The sequence below is a fragment of the Melospiza melodia genome, chromosome 18, assembly GCF_035770615.1.
Source record: "Melospiza melodia melodia isolate bMelMel2 chromosome 18, bMelMel2.pri, whole genome shotgun sequence".
Taxonomy (NCBI): Eukaryota; Metazoa; Chordata; class Aves; order Passeriformes; family Passerellidae; genus Melospiza; species Melospiza melodia.
This window is the reverse complement of record NC_086211.1, coordinates 16,398,790-16,415,666: the sequence shown is the minus strand read 5'-3', so window position 1 is coordinate 16,415,666 and position 16,877 is coordinate 16,398,790.

The window sequence follows — 16,877 nt, the reverse complement described above, 5'->3', positions numbered from 1 at the left end:
TATCTCTGAGTCATGGATAAAGGCATTGATAGGCCCATTAACAGCAGATAAGGAAAAAAACAATGCCCCTCCTGGTTTCAACAGCTCCTGAGGATGGGAATAGAATACATCTTAATATTGTAACCTAGGATATGCTGGTTTTCCTTATTTAGTCATTTTGTTGCATTTTTCCTAAGGTTGAATAAACCTTTTAAAATTTTTAAAGTGAGCAGTTGTTTCTCACAATTAGTTTATACATTATTAAACATTCCTTTGATTTTTTTATGTTCCAGGAACTATTGTTTTGTTTTAACCTCTGACTTGTCTGCAGGATATTCTGTAGATCAGGTCTGTATATTTTATTTCTTCCTGTAGTTCCTTCCTGTTGTTTCACACTCCCTGATAGCACAGAGTCAATAAATCTTTCCTGGATGCTTATGCTCTGTTTTTTGTAACTGTTATCATTTGAAGAGGCCAGTCCGCAGACGTAAGAAACAGAATTGATTTATACCTTTCTCTGACTTAGTTACATAAAAGTATTTTAGTCTCTATTTTAACATTTTGCTAAAGCCTACAATATATTTATCACATTACTATTCATATGAACTATACAGTGCATATGTTAGAAACAGGACCATGCTCCCAGTACTAAAAGTGATTTCAGCATTTATTATAATAAAAAGGCTTAAAGGAAGGGGCCTGCAGGCCGAGCAGGAGTGTTCCCATCGAGGATGCTGCAGCGCCGGCGCTGGGGCTCCTTGAGCAGTGATGTCCCCGATGTTCCAGGTAGAGCGGCACAGATTCAGGGGGTCAGAAGCCCCTTCTTCTCCTGGTTTTTGTCCTTTTGGATTGGTTTCTTTTTGGATCCTTCATTTGCATGAAGTTTGAAGGCACTTGATTGGCCCATTACAGTTCTGTCCAGGCTGGCTCGTTTCACTTGGGGGGTGGTGCACTTTACTTAGGTGTATTATGGTACATTGAGTAGCATATTTCTTATAACTACCCTTTTAACCCCTTTTATCATAACCAAACTAACAGTACATGCTTAACAATTATTAACTATTTTACGGCAGTTTTTAACCTATTTTTGACACATGCATAAACTGACAGATTGTACTATTTAACTACTACTATTTAAAGTAGTTAAAAGTAAGTATAAGTTGTACTGTATCAAAATACTTGTGATGCAAAAAGCTAATCTATGAATGTGAAAACCAATATTATATTATCATCTATAACATTTACAAGTAATTATTCTTGTTTAAAAACACATGGACAGCAGGAACTACTTGTGCTTTCTTTCAATAAGGCAGTAGTATCTGGAGGGGTGACTGACAAGCTTTAGCTCCTAGGATAGGAGTGTATAAAACCTTTTTTAAAAGGTTTATTTCTGTCTAGAATAAGAACTGGTTAGTGGCATTCCTATTTAAAATTTTAAAAGGAGTTTGTGATTTGGCTTCAAATTGTCAGGAAAATTCATGCACAAACACCAGAGGTTTATGTCCAAAAAGGAGACAGAGGAGTCCTGTAACTTTATTTGAATAAAGGGAGAGGTTATGGGGCATTTCCCCTGGGGTTTCTCAGTATTTGGAGGACACAGCCTCCTTTTTATCCTCATTTCCTGGCCGCATGTCACTCTTTCTTTCCCCATTGGCTGAAGTACTTCACAGGTACAGACTTTCTGAAACGCCCAATACCTGGAACACCTAATACATAAGATCCTCTTCTAATGTACAACCCCCTCCCCCCCCTTTGTCTTTTTCTTGTGTCACTCAGTGGAATTCTTTACAGAATTTATAGTTCTTCACATTGTTTCTTTCATCTCTCAGTATTCAATTTGATTTATCAGCAGACCTGCAGTTTGTTTGTAAAGACAAATCTCTCATTTCATTTATCAATCAGTGGAATCCTTCCCATTGTTTCTTTTATCTCTTAGTATCTAGTTTATTTACCAGCAGATCTACATTTTGTTTGTAAAGACAAGTCCCTCATTCCTTTCAAATAGTTTAATGAAGTTCAGAAGCTTATTCCATATTTGTTAAGGTCAGGAATACCCATTGTGGTAGTTTTACAAAACCTCATTTGTCAAGTAATTTCTGAACTGTGACTGGTGGTGACTGGTGCTTTGGCCAGGGAATGTGTGTCATACAGATTGTCAGTCTTTATTTTTAAATAGACAACCTGCCATGTATCTTGGAAACCTTTACCAGTATGTCCTCCTTTAAAGTTTTAATTTTTAGTTTACAGCCACAGGGCGTAAGCAGTTGACCAACAGTTAACTCATGTAACCATGAGTAAACTAGTGAGTCAGCAAATATTAATCACAAGACTAAGAAGCAGGATGCACCTTAGCTTTGTTAAGATAAGAGAAACAAAATGTACCTTGTTAAGATAAAATGAACAAAACCTGTTGAAACTGGCATAGAAAACGTGTAACCAGCCAGCAAAGGACGGGGGGTGCTTCAGAAAGCTGAAGAGCACAAAGTGAGGAAGACTGCCAGTCTTTGGCAGAACAACCCGAGGAAGGCCTAGAGCCTTCTTCAATGCAACCACCAGAGTACACTGTGCTTCTGTGTCACATATGCTAATGATACTAATAACTTCTGAGAATTGATTTGTATAACCACTCCTATTGCAAGGAATGTAATGAATATGCATGACATTTAACCATAGATTATGCTGTGTAAAAGTGCTGGGTTAGCATGTTAGGAGGAGCGATCCCCCACATACTCACCTCACTGAGTCAATCTCTGAGGTGACTCTTAGCTCAGCTTTGGAGTGAATCAGGAGCTATCTCAAATCAGACATCATCCGTGTTAGGTACTTAGAGACCACAGACTCTACTATTTCTGTTTGTTCTGTTCTTGTCTGACTGCAGACTCCGTGTAGTTGTCTACATTATTATAGAGTTCTATTAATTAAATGGGCTGAAAAAAAAAAAGATAAAACTATGGGTTGGAAACATTCACAACCAGGAAATTTTTGAATAGACTAGCTGTGTCCATCTATCATCACTTGGCAAACAATACTCTTGTTAGTCAAAATGTAATTATTGGCTTCAGTGTATCATTTTGCTTTCTCTAACCAACAGAGAAACAGGTGAATATGCTGGTGTGTTCCCTCTAATCCTTTATATTGCTTCAGTGTAGCAAGTGGCACTGGAATAAGTGTGCACAATAAACAAAATAAAAACATATTCAACCAGGCAAGACTGTGAAAATACCAAGCAGGATCTCAGGCTGCTGCTCCCTGTTCAACACTAATGTTACATCAAGGAGGTGTTTGGAAGTTTCTGATAGCACTGTACCCAATGCTTCAGTGTGCAGAGGATGGGGAAGGGAAAGGGAACAGAAAATAGGGGAAGGGGAAGGGAAAGGGGAAGGGAAAGAGAAAGGGAAAGGGAAGCAGAAGGGGAAGTCAGGCCTTGTAGGGAAGGCTCAGGAGAGGTTTTGTTTAGTGTTCACAAAACATTAATGAAAGCAACTTTCATTCTGGGTGAAGGCCCCAAGATCCACAAACATGGATTTCTGTATCCCTGAAAGCAACTCCAACTCTTTCTTCATACTCTATTTTATTTAACTTCATTAAAGAACATAAGAAAGCAGAGGTGAATTCACTATAAGCAGTGTGATTCTGTATTTGAAATGCTTCAGATGGTTATATTTTTTACAATATTTTGATCAAAACACAGATTTATAAACTTTGCTGTAACGTTTTTAATCATATGATTTGATGAAGGTTGAAGTGCCCTGCTCATTTCTGTGCAGAGGTGGTTTGGCAACAGAAAAGTTTTTTTCTCCCTTGCCTTCTGGACAATGTTAAAAATGGCATCTTTGCCTAAAGCAAATGCCTTTTGCCACAGTCCCCCAAATTAGCACGTATCCCGTTACCTTTTGATCTGTAACAATAAACTGCTGGACTTGTGCACTACTTACCTTGTCCCCAACACTCACAGCTGAAGGTCCCTTGAGAGGTCTGTCATCTGTCAGGAAATGATGGTTGAGTGGTGCAGCATTGTGCTAATTGCCAAACCTTAAGTGAAGTGGGATCTACTCCGAGGAAGTGTAGAACAGAGAGGTCCTGTGTTCCAGCCCTGTATTCCACTAATTCTCATTGCTGTGTTATTGATATCAAAGTGTGCTTTGCAGGGAAGGTGATAATAACATTCACAGTGGATATAAACATCACAAGTGCATACAAAAGTGTAAGTTCAGAGTTGGTTTCTTTCTATTAACTTGCATGCAAGCTTTATTAATTTTTTCATGCATATTAAAACAATGAGTAGACCTTGAACTGAAGGTAAACAAGATTTCCTGAATGAGGCTGTAATATATGTTGGGAAATAATTCATGCTATAAAAGAAAGTATTTTATAAAGATTGTGAAATCCAAACAAGCAGCCCAAGAGGCAGACGTCTATTCAAATTCCAAAATTCCTGAAGGACAGGAGAACAATCGGCAGTTAATTTATTAATAGATGCACCCAGCCGATGATCACTGTTATCCCGAGAGCCATCGGAAGATGCCTAAGAGCAATCATCGCCCTGTTGCTAATCGATCAGGATAGCCAAAGTCCTCAGAAAGATACATGTGAATACGCGACTTCCCGGGATTCGATCAACGCTGGCTATCAACCAGGAAACGGCGATTGTCCAGCTCTGCACAGTGAAAGAACCAACTATGAATATGCAGAGTTACAAAAGAAACTGGGACTCTTCCGCCTCGGGCACAATAAACTGTATAAAACATCCCCGCTCGAAGCGGCTCTTGTGAACGGGGAAGGGTCCCATGCGATAGAGGGGGGATCCAGGTTCACCCAGCGCTGAACCCAGGCTCGACGCTGTCTCTTTGGCTGTGGTGGATTTCAGGACCGTATTTTGGTCGCAGAAAAAGATAAATAAATCTTTTCGCATTTTTGATAATTTGGCTTTTGATTGATCATTTATAACAAGGCCAAGATGTTCTAACCTGCTGATCTTACACATTTTACTCCCTGCCCTATACAGTATAGAGTGGACAGAAAAAGCAAGCTATGTTATACATAAACTGTAGCCTCTGCTAGGACAGGTATCTCATGTTAAACTAAGAAAGAGCTAAAAAATGTAGTAAAAGATGCAGAAATGCTGGCTGCTTCTAAAATGTTTTGTAGCAGCCCTTCTGCACCCAATAGCGTTCCATCCAGTGAGAGACAGAAAGATGAATGGAGTAGGATAGGAGATAGCCAGTATTACTGTTGTGTATATATTCAGTACCCACACGCTGCTTTCTTTCTCCTGTCCTGGACTCCAACCCCTGCCCCGCTTTTCCTGCTGTACTCTCAGCCTACAAGCTGCAGGGGCAGACAGGCCTGGCTGAGGACAATTTCTTCAAGCAGGAAGGTGCAGCTGCACGCACCTTCACACACCAGTGGCTCAAAAATTTACAGCAACATCCCCATGTATTTCATTGCTTTGTACAAAGCAATATGTCTTGGATTAGAGACAAGTTTAAGAGAAAACGCTCTGGAATTGATGAAGGTTGAAGTGTTTTCTTCAGTGTTTCCTCTGAAGAAAACGGTTTCAGCAATTTCTTCCCACAAATAAGAAATTAATGTTAATGGATGAAAGCGGGAAAAGACAGCCATTTACTGACAAACCAAGTGTTCACATGGCACTGGGAAAAAAGTGAATAAATACTAGATATTGAATTGTCAGAACCATACCACACCCACACTGGGGGGAAAAAAGGAAAAAAAACCCCAACGCTTAAAAAAAAAAAAAAAAGCCACAAAAACAAACAAAAAAAAAAAAAAAAAAGAAAAAAACAAACCAAGAAATAAGCCACGGCTGATCACATGGTGGGGAAGAGGAAGAAAAATGGCGAAAAATGGTTTTTGTCTCAGGGAAGAAAAAAACCAAGTTCACGCCGCAGTTCGAGAAAAAACATATAGGAACCTGGTGCATCTCTGGTCTCCTCTTTCCAGCACGTGAAGCTGGCGGATTTCGGGTTCTTTCGTCCGCTGGGTCGGCTTTCCTGAGGTCTGGGCCGGGACGGACTGGCCACTCGGCTCGCCCGCTTCTCTCGTCGGTAGTCCTCTCTGACCAAACCAAACCGAACAGGTCAGGAGAAAAATAAAGGCTGCCAAGGGATTGTTGCCACAGTCTCCAAGGCCGGGGCAAGGGAAAAACTTTTCTGCCTAGGCTAACAAAAAAAAAAAAAAGAAAAACAAGCTGACCGAGCTACTAAGCAACAAAAAGAGCTGATATGATATATTCCACTTGATTGGCCAGTTAATAAAAAATATTTTTCTCACACACCGTTCTTGAGAAGAACAGGAAAACAAGGTGGAAAAACACTACCTGCAGATTGTTTATACTAACAAGTTATCACATTGTTACAGCTTCCTAAAAATTCTCACAAGCCACTGTGAGAAACAATTGTCATTTCTCTCTCCCTGACCAGCTGGCATCCACATATGGCAATAAAGGGTGTAGGACAAGTACCAAAGAGTGAAGTTGCCTTTATTAGACACTCAGCAAAAAGGGAAATGTGACAAGAACAAAGAATATAATTAATTAACAGGTCTGCTTAACTCAGTGCCATAGTAAATCCATAGTAAGTTTGTGTCTGTGCTGAACCTGTGGAAGCCATGGTCTCTAAGCTAGTTGGGATGAATTACAGCAAGTGGAGCAGCAATGCCAGGGAAGGGGATTTATTAATTACATGAAAGAGAGCTCTCACAGCAGCAGGACATCACAGGAAAAAATACACCGAAGCTCACAAACACACACCAACACCCAGACACTGAAGCGCACAAGCACACACCAACATGGGGTTTCCTGCCACTGTGAACACTTCTCCTTCCTGCTATTTGTTCCATGCTTTGGGATTTTCCTCCCTTTCAGCCCCGAAGTCAGCAGCACATATCGCTGACAAGCCTCTGACAGCAGCGGCAGTGAAGGGAGATCTGGCAGCAGAATATTCCCTGGGGACCCTGCGAGCCTGAGAGGAGACACGGGCTGGTCAGTGAGAACAACACACAGCCATTACACAGCCATTAGAAGGACATGGCAAAATATGTTGAACTACTACATAATAACCCTCCTGCTGACTCTCTTTTCAGAGGAAACACACATTTTTTTGCAAAATTAAGTATAACACCTGAAAAAATAAAATTTCTCTCCTATCTGAAAACCTTATCTATACTACAGCTGTACTTTAACCTGACTATTCATGACTGAAGAGAATTTTTCTTTTCAAAAAGGTTTAATACATGTCACAAACCAAATCTTGCTGTTTTCTCTCATGTAAAGTAATCCCTTGGAAACAGAATGCAAATAATGACATATGCTTCAATAAGTTAAATGCTAAAGGACTGTTTATAACACTTGAGAAATCCCTGAGACTGAGAGCTTGTTGATAGAAAATCCAGATAAACAAGAAGACGCATATACCAGGAGAGATTGCCTGTTTTCAGATAGAAAATTAAATCTATTACATCAGAAAAAAAACTGGCACAAGAGGATCAGGGGCAGGAGATGACTTGATACTACTTCCAGGGACTTTTCTGTAAAACTTACATTAAAATTACAATTCTCTGCATAGGTTGTTATGAGAGGACTAAAACCAGGACTTCCAAGAGCTCTAGAAAATAAAAAAAGTGCTACCATTTTGCAATAAATTTGCAGCCAAGGCAAAATGTTATTATGATATATTTATGGATGCACAAGTGAAGGAACAAGGTAATAGTTCAAATGAAAATCAGAAGGACTGAGCATCTATAAATTCAAGTTAATTATTAAGATGACTGGGATTTGACAGAGCATAAGAGGCCCAATAACCAGGAGACAATACTAAACTCGTATATACCCTTACAAGGTAGAACCTAAGGTAAATATTGAGTAAACCAGCTTCTGACAAACATGCTCCAGGATTTACAAGCCATCATGGATCCTCCTCCTCAAAGGGTTTCTTCAAGGATGATTTCCATAGATTATGTTCAAAATTTCTGTCTTACTTGTCAGCTAATTTATTTTTCTTAACAAATATTACTCTTCTTCCTTGAAGCAATAATGGAAGAAGAATGCTAGTCTCTATCTGGTTTGGTCTGGTTCTTGTGCCTTAATTGCTGTGAGTAGATGAGGTTTCTGATGCGCTGTTGGTTCTTGGTTTTAATTTTTTTGCTCTCCTTCCTCTATTTCCCTTGTAAAAGTCCACACCTCATCCCCTCCATAAGGGCTTGTTACTAGATACAGGATGAAAATAGCAACACTGATGGAAAATACTATTGTTCAAGGTTCAGAGTGACATCCCAAATGGTGTCTGGATCATAGGTTTTTAATCAGTCATGTCTATTAGATCTGGTTATCTCTTGGGAAGTTCTCACAACAGCACAGACACCAGAGTTGCTGACATGTGGATTCAGGAAGAAGTATTAAACCTGGCCATGTTGAGAAAATTAATGGATTAAGCACCTGAAATATTTTTATGCGTGTCCCTTTCCTCACTAAAAACAGCCTAGAGATTCTTCTGGACACAGGGTAGCCTGAATCTGTACAAACATTGATGCAACCATTACAAATCTCTCATGAGTATCTGACCTCTCCATCACTATTCATATATATATCCTATATCCTCATTCTCACTAAGGGCTTAGAAAGCAAACCCACTACCAATCTATATTCCAGGTCACTTAGGGGCTGGTGCTAAAAAGGAGGAAAAATAGTAAAATTCAAAAACTAAGTTAATTCTACACAAGAAATTCACGCAGCCTGTTATCCAAGGATTGAAAGGAGGGAGAGGGCAATATGTCATAAATGTGAAAAAAAAAAATAATATTTACATAGATATAACATGGAACATTATGCAATATATATAATGATAGATACTCCCATATACACATACAATATATACAGAAAATATTTCTAAAATGTAGATATAGATATAGATGATATTGATAGATATAGCTATAGCTATAGATGATTGTCATGGTTTGAAGCTGGCACAATGCCAGTGCCCCCATGAAAATAGATGCTGCCTGGTGTCTGCTGTAAGATGTGACCCGGAATAGAGCAAAACAGGCTCCAACTTAGGAATAAAGAAAAAAAAAAACTTTATTAACCTGCAACTATATGTAAAAAGAAACACACACAGAACTCAGAATGAAAACCTTCTAAAAACATTCCTCCTCCCCCACCAAATTTCCAGTACATCACAACAGGACAAAACCTTGGATTCTCAATTCAGGTACCACCCCTCAGATCACCAACTCAGTCCATCTCCACCCTTCAGATAATCAATTCTCAGTTCATCAAGAAGAGAGGAGTCCCTCTTGTGCCATAGGCTTCCTCAGGAAACACAGTTGACTTCTTGTGTTTCCATGTCACACGTGGCACCACCTGGAGATCCTTTGCCATCGTGACATCTTTCTTCCATGTCCAGTGCTCTCACCACTGCACATGGACCAGGGCTGCTTCTGGGGTTTCCCTTTTGAAGGATGATTTGCCCAGTTCCAAAAAGAGCATAGTCTGTCACTTTTGGGACACCTGTCTCCCCCACATTTCACCCCCTGGGGCCGAGGTGTCTCAAGAACAGAGATCTTTTTCTTCCCTGAAGATGGAGGGCACCACCACCCTCCTCACCCGTTGTCTCTGTTCATGCACTCCGTTACATAACATCACTGCACTCTCTTGGCTCCAAGCCATTGCCTCCCCCTAACTGAAGTCTCTGTGTCACAGGAAAAAATGTTTCTGTCCATGGCTATACAAGAAAAGTCCAGTCAAAGGCCACTCCATCACCTCCTCCCACCTAGGATTCTTCTCAACTTCTCTCAGACATCTTTCACTTGCACAAACTTGCATCACACTAGCCCATTTCCTCCTATTTCATCTTTATCTTCTCATTCAGCCCTAAAAGGATCAGCATTTTGTGAGGTTTCCATCATCCAAGAATATTGGAATATGATCCCAATATTACCAGGTAGATTGTGCCTGAGCTTGTCTGACCCTTGCTGCTGGCCAAAGGCAGCAACTGTGGTATTTCACCCCAGAGACACCTTTGGCTGGCTGGAGGTTGCAGCTGGGACCTGAAACAAGTCCAGGCTTGTAGAAACTCAGTTTTGTCACAGACATCTTTTGTGAAAAATCCTTTCTTTAGGATTTTTCCTCCTTCTGGGAAGCTGAGGCCCCAGAAAGAGAATGTAAACAATGGTTATCTGCTGCTGAGGAATGTAACAGGTGCACCTGTGATTGGCCCATGTTCCATGTTTACAGTTAAGGGCCAATCAAAGACCAAGCTTTCTCTGGGACAGATCAGAGATCCTTTTGTTTATTCATTCCTTTTTCTATTCTTAGCTTAGCAGCTTCTGAACTTTTGTCTCTATTCCTTTTAGTATAGCCTTAATGTATTATATATCATAAATTAATAAATCCAGCCTTCTGATCATGAGATCAAGATTCTCATCTGTCTCTTCACCCCTGAGGAACCCTTGCAAGCCCTGTAACACAGTTTACCTCAGGTGGAAGGCTTCAGGCGATGGTGAAGAGGAAAAGAGAGCGGATTCTGTCGGAGGGTTTATATCCAGAGTTTATTCTATGGTCACAGACATCTGAATCTTTAGGTAACAGCTCCAACAGAATCGTGAGCACATGGCCTGAGTGACTTTTTAAGCTCAGGGACAGGGGGAGGGAAGGGACAGGTGAACCACCAACCAGGTGGGAAGGGGAGGGTCTCAGGGGACAAGGGACACATAGATCGGCCAATGACCCCCAGGCCTGAGTTGCATCCTTTGAACTTGACCAGACACGATGGCCTTGCTGGAATGTTAAAACTGATTGACAGAACTCACTCAGCAACGGGGCGAGGGGGAAGGGAGAGGGGTATTGCCACACCTGGGAAGGGACTGGGAAGTTTAAAGCAGGAAATTGCAACACACTGCAACACAAGAAAAGGATTAAAATCTCAGGCTCTGCCTGTCCAGAGCTCCCATGCTGCCCTGCCGTGCACCTTCTCACCGCACCCCCTGCTTCTCCTTCTCGGCCATGCTGCCCGCACAAGATACCAAATTTTGAGGCGGCACAATCACAGGCACAGGCTCTCTCTCTCTCTGGGGGGGCTGCCCGATGCCTCTCAGTGCTCCTCCACCCTTCCATCCTCAGGGCCCTTCGCCTCCCCTCTCTGTCCAAGGCCCGGCTCCCCTCACCGGCCGCACGGCTTCCCCTGCCCCGCCCAGCCAGGGCAGCTCTGAACCTCTCACCCACCGCAACCAAGAGAGCTTCTCCTGGGCTTTAACTCCCTGTGTGCTCAGAGGCGTATCCATGTCCTCAGGGGCCACACCAGGTGCCAATATTCAAATCTGAGCACCTATTGGTTTGACCACAGCATCCCAAAAAACTCACTTCCTTTTTAAACCAGGACACTCCACCCTTCTCCTCTGAGAACACACAATTCCAAAATTATTATCAAAATTACATGAAACACACTTCTACTTATATTGCTAGATTTTCACTATCAATCCACCTTAAACTAATACATGCTTTGCTCTTATTCCTCTTTGATCCCATCTCACAGTTGTATCTTATCACTTGCCCAAAATTCGATTCCTGGTCATGGGAACCAAAAATGTCATGGTTGGATGCTGGCACAATGCCAGTTTCCCCATGAAAATATATGCTCCCTGGTGCCTGCTGTGAGATGTGATCATCTCGCATCATGTTCAGCAAGTAAGCTGGGGAGGAGGTTTTTCCAAGGTATCCATGGTGATCATTGCCTGGGACCAGTTGGACATAAGTCTGTTGATGGTCAGTGATTGCTTGTGCACCACTTGGTGTGGGTTTTCCCTTCATTTTTGTTCCCTTTCACTTATTTATATTCTGCATCACAACTTACAAATTTTGTGGGTTTTTTTCCTCACTTTTGCCCTCTTGCCCTTTGCCTTGGTTTGAAAAGACAGGTGTCTGCTAAGGAAGGCAGGAGCCTCTCTTGAAATGGAAAATGTCAACCACCTCCCTCCGAATTGTTATAATTTTGAAATTAAGGGGCTCTCAGGCAAGGATATGGGAGTAGGAATAACAGTTCTGTATTAGGGAAAATAAAAATGCAGTAATACAGAACAACACTGACAAGAGTCAGAACAGGACCTGGCACCCTGTGGTGTTGGCACCATCCAGGGTGGTGGCACAGTCCCATTCAGTGGCGGCTGCAGCCCTCCTGCAGTGCCAGCTGTGGTTCTGTTGGAGCAGGGATCCTGCACAAGGGGGGAGTTTTCCTCTGAAGGTCCAGGGATGCTGTAGATTACCCTGGTCTTCCTCTGGGAATCCAGTGGGAAAAGGCTGCTGTGGTTTTCCAAATGTCAGATTCTATCCAGGTGGGAATGCTTGGCTCCTCCCCCTGGGAGGAGCATCTCCCAATGGGATGATGGAATCATTTTATCAGCCATGCAGTGAGACTCAATGGCCCATTAACAGAAGATATCTCCTGGAGGCAGGGTGGGTCTGGAAGAGGTAAAGAAAACTGCCCCACCTGGTTTTAACAGGTGGCCCAATTAACAGAAGATAACTGCCCCACCTCTGACAGATGGCAATAAAATACACACTCCCAGCCACATCTTGCATTTGCAACTTAAGACACCCTTCCAGTTCTCATCTCCATCCCACTGGGATGCATGAGCAGGTGACTGCATGTCAGGGGCTCTGTCTGCCCAGCACAGCTGGGTAAGGACATGGGTTGGCAGCATGAAGCATCCTCCTCACATAAGACAAGAACGCTGTTTCTGCATCCTCCACACCTGCAGATCAAGGAAGGGGGAAATCATAGGGTAGGCCAAAATAAAAACTACACGACTGCAGAACTAATGTCTAAAGCAACAGCATTTATAAAAATAGACTTTTAGGATTCCTTGTAGATTGACTCTTCACAAGTCAGTTACTCCTAAAATTATTCTTGAACTATTTTCAGTAGATATTATTGAAAAACTTTTGTTTAACATCACATTTCCTTCTGTGTGTGAATCTTTGATCCACTGACACAAGTGAGTGGGAAGAAACTCCTGAGTTCGCAAACCTGCTGCCAGCCATGAGGGACAGACTGCCATGTCATAATCTTGCTCATGTATTTCCCAAGGTCTGTTTAAGACCAGGTAACGCACTGGTCTGCAAAGATGTCATTGAGGGTTTGCCTTATTGATGGCTCTTTATGCCTCATTTGGCTAGGAAATCCTCTTCAAATGGAAAGAGAAATATACTTGCCCTTTCAATCATATATGGGCTTGGAGTGTGGAATGCATTGTTTTCCCTTGTCATTGGCATGCTCCCGTGATAATGAAGAACCTCTAATTAACACTTGGCTGGTTTCTATCAATTCATTTGTGCTATTCCTTCAGAGAGCTCTTCTCTGTGTCTTAAATAAAGTGTTGGGAGGCTGCAGGTCAAGCTGGGCCCCCTGCACCCAGGGCCCGACTGGGGCTTGGCGGGACCCACAGGAGGGACGTGATGGGAGGGTGAGGAGGATCCCCTCTACCTCAGCCTCTTACAGGTTTGCCATACTGCTCTTCAACCACCTTCTCACCAGCAGTTCCAGGGCATGAATGCCAAGGGTTGGTTTTGGGGGTACGTGTTTGGCCTCTGTCCAGGCCATGTGAAAAGGGCTGAACCAGCGAAACAGAGGCATTGGCAGCGGAGTTTCCAAACCTTTTCCTGTGGTGTCGCTACCAGAGTCACGTTCCAGGGTTTTACCTCCCAGATGCTGGGGGTGAGCAGTTGTTACAGGCATATCCACTGTGGAGATGCATGAGCCACGGCAAGCTGGGAGGGGTTTGAGCTTTCTCTGCTGCCAGGATAACTGGGAATGTAACACCTGCCCTTGCTCAATGGTTGTCAGCTCCCCATCTCCACACTAAAAAATGCCAATCAGGACTTTGCACCACTGCATGTAGGAGACCCACAGCATTGACCATAATTACCTGCCCTGGGCTGGCAGACAGTGGTCAAGAAGAGGCACTGGAGGTAGGGCACAAGAAAAGCTTTCCTCAGTCTCCAGATACAACTCCTGGTACTGCAAGGCATCACTTCACGTTTGCTGACCCAGAGACAGAGATGTGCAGGGGGATTGGAGGATGACTCTATCTTGTAAAAACTAGTTACAGCCTTAGATGATGGAAAATGCTATTGTTCAAGGTTCAAACCCACATTCTTGCAGATTGTTGGGATTTCTGTAGAGATGCCAGAGTGCCAAAGCTTAGTTTCTGAACGCCTGACAGATTCTTATTTGACTCATTTTCCTGTCATGTCTGCATTTAGTTCCATGTCTCCTGAGAGGATTTGCCTCACATGTGCTGTCTTCTGGCAGGTCAGTGTCTGTAGATGGAGAGTCACCATCCTATTCTCTGTGTGTCTCAGTAGCCAGGGCAAAATAACTACAGCTTGCAAGTTGGTTGTTTTTTCTTTTTAATTTGAATGCAGTCAATCCTTAATATTCAGACAGTGAACTCCAGGCTAAATTAGGTGCAGTTTGTTATGGCAAACATGAGCTTGACCCCTGAAAAATAGGTCAGTATTATGTCACATTTTGTAACCTAGGTAAGTTTATGGGGTAGTAAAACTAAGCCATATTTTTCTGTTACTTGTACTGTGCAAACAGAATTTTTATCTGTTGACACTTTCGACATATTTTTACTCTAGTGAGTTTAGCCTCTCCCTGTCACACACCAGTGGTACCACAGTAGTTGGAGCAGATGAGATGAATACTTGCAGTGAAATACTTCATTCTAGAGAGCTGCTTCCTTGCATCCTCAGATATTTCCGCTGCAGCAGATCTGAAGGGTTATGAATACAATGGCCATATAAAAAAACACCTAATTAAAATCATGTTTATCTTGTGCTTATTTGAGATGTTTAGCTTGTGCCTGCTGGTATGAAGACCCAGAGCTCATCTTTTAATGCAGATGGATTTTCAGTAGCTGGAAGATCATAGCAGGGGTTTTCCTGATCATATGGTGTTGAGGAGATGTTGCCTTTCAGTAGCTGTGTTGGTTTTGAACAGAATGGTTTTTTTGGTAGTTTTTTTTTGGGGGGGGGCACAGAGGTGGCTTCTGCTGGAAGTTTCCACCAAGCCCAGCAGAGCCAATCCCTGATGGCTCTGAAGATGGACATGCTGCTGGCCAAGGCTGGCCAAGGCTGGGCCAATGCGAGATGATGATAACGGCTCTGTGATAACAAATATTTAGGAAAAAAAAATCAAAACAAAGTGGGGCACAGTTTTCTAGCCAGAGAAGAGGAGGAGGTGAGAACATGTGAGGGGAACACCAAGGTCATTTGAGAAGGAGGGGAAAGGAGGTGCTCCAGGTGCTGGAGCTGAGATTCCTCTGCAGGCAGTGGTGAAGCAGATTGTCACCCTGCAGCCTGTGGGGGTCCGTGGGGATGCAGATCCACGCACAGCCTGTGGGGATCCAGGGGGATGCAGATCCACCCACAGCCTGTGGGGTCCATGGGGATGCAGATCCACCCACAGCCTGTGGGGATCCAGGGGGATGCAGATCCACCCACAGCCTGTGGGGATCCAGGGGGATGCAGATCCACCCACAGCCTGTGGGGATCCAGGGGGATGCAGATCCACCCACAGCCTGTGGGGTCCATGGGGATGCAGATCCACCCACAGCCCGTGGGGTCCATGGGGATGCAGATCCACCCACAGCCTGTGGGGATCCAGGGGGATGCAGATCCACCCACAGCCTGTGGGGATCCAGGGGGATGCAGAGATCCACCCACAGCCTGTGGGGTCCATGGGGATGCAGAGATCCATCCACAGCCCGTGGGGTCCATGGGGATGCAGATCCACCCACAGCCCGTGGGGTCCATGGGGATGCAGAGATCCACCCACAGCCCACGGGGATCCAGGGGGATGCAGATCCACCTGCAGCCTGTGTGGGAGGTGCCCAGGCCAGAGCAGGTGGGTACTGGTGGAGGCTGTGAGCCCCTTGCAGACCTGGTGGAGAGAGGGGGCCCTTGCTTCCAGGCTGGAGCAGCCTATCCTGGGAGGAGTGCACCCTGTGGAAGAGTGACCCACGCTGCAGCAGTTTGGGGACACTGTGTGTCTGTGGGAGGGGCTCATGTTGCAGCAGATTGCAGGGAGCTGCTGTTTGGAACCACAGAGACTGGAACCACACTGCAGAATTAATGGAGAACTGACTCATGTGGGAGGGACCCCACAGCATTGCAGGGCAAGGACCCCTCTCCCTGAGCAGTGGAAGAAAACCTGGGGTGATGAACTGACCAAACCCTCCAGGCCCTGTCTTGTTGCACTGTTGGCGGGAAGGAGGGAGGGGTTGGGGGAAAAACGTGTTTTTAAGGGCTTAATTTACTTCTCATTCTTCTCATCTGATTTTGTTAGGAATAAATTCAATTTGTACCTCTAAGCTGAGCCTGTTTTGCTTTTGGAGTGTTTTTTTCCCCAGTCCTTAACTCATGAAGCCTTCATTACATTTTTCTCTCCTCTGCCCAGCTGGGGCAGGGGAGGGTGAGTGAGCGACTTTGGTGGGTGCCTGGCATTTGGCCAGCATCAAACAACAACAGTAGTTAACGCTATTAAATCATGCCAAGTCTACCAGTTTCCTACTCTTCAGCAAATGCTTTAGAACTATGAATTAATGCAGACTAACACTAAGTTTCATATTTACATGTTGCTTAAAACTTTATACTATGTAACAAGGAGTCAGATCAAGGTGAACTATAGCCAAGAAACGAAGGGATCAGATAAAGCTGATGGTGGAGTTTCCTGGCTTTGCTTCTGGACTGAAATGTGCATAAAAGTGCTGAGCTACTGCTGCCACTGCCACAAGAAGGGAAAGGGAAGCTGCACTGTGCCATTGGCCAGTCACTTCCCATTTGACAAGGGCTGGCTTTCAGGGAGAAGACACAAGCCCCCTAA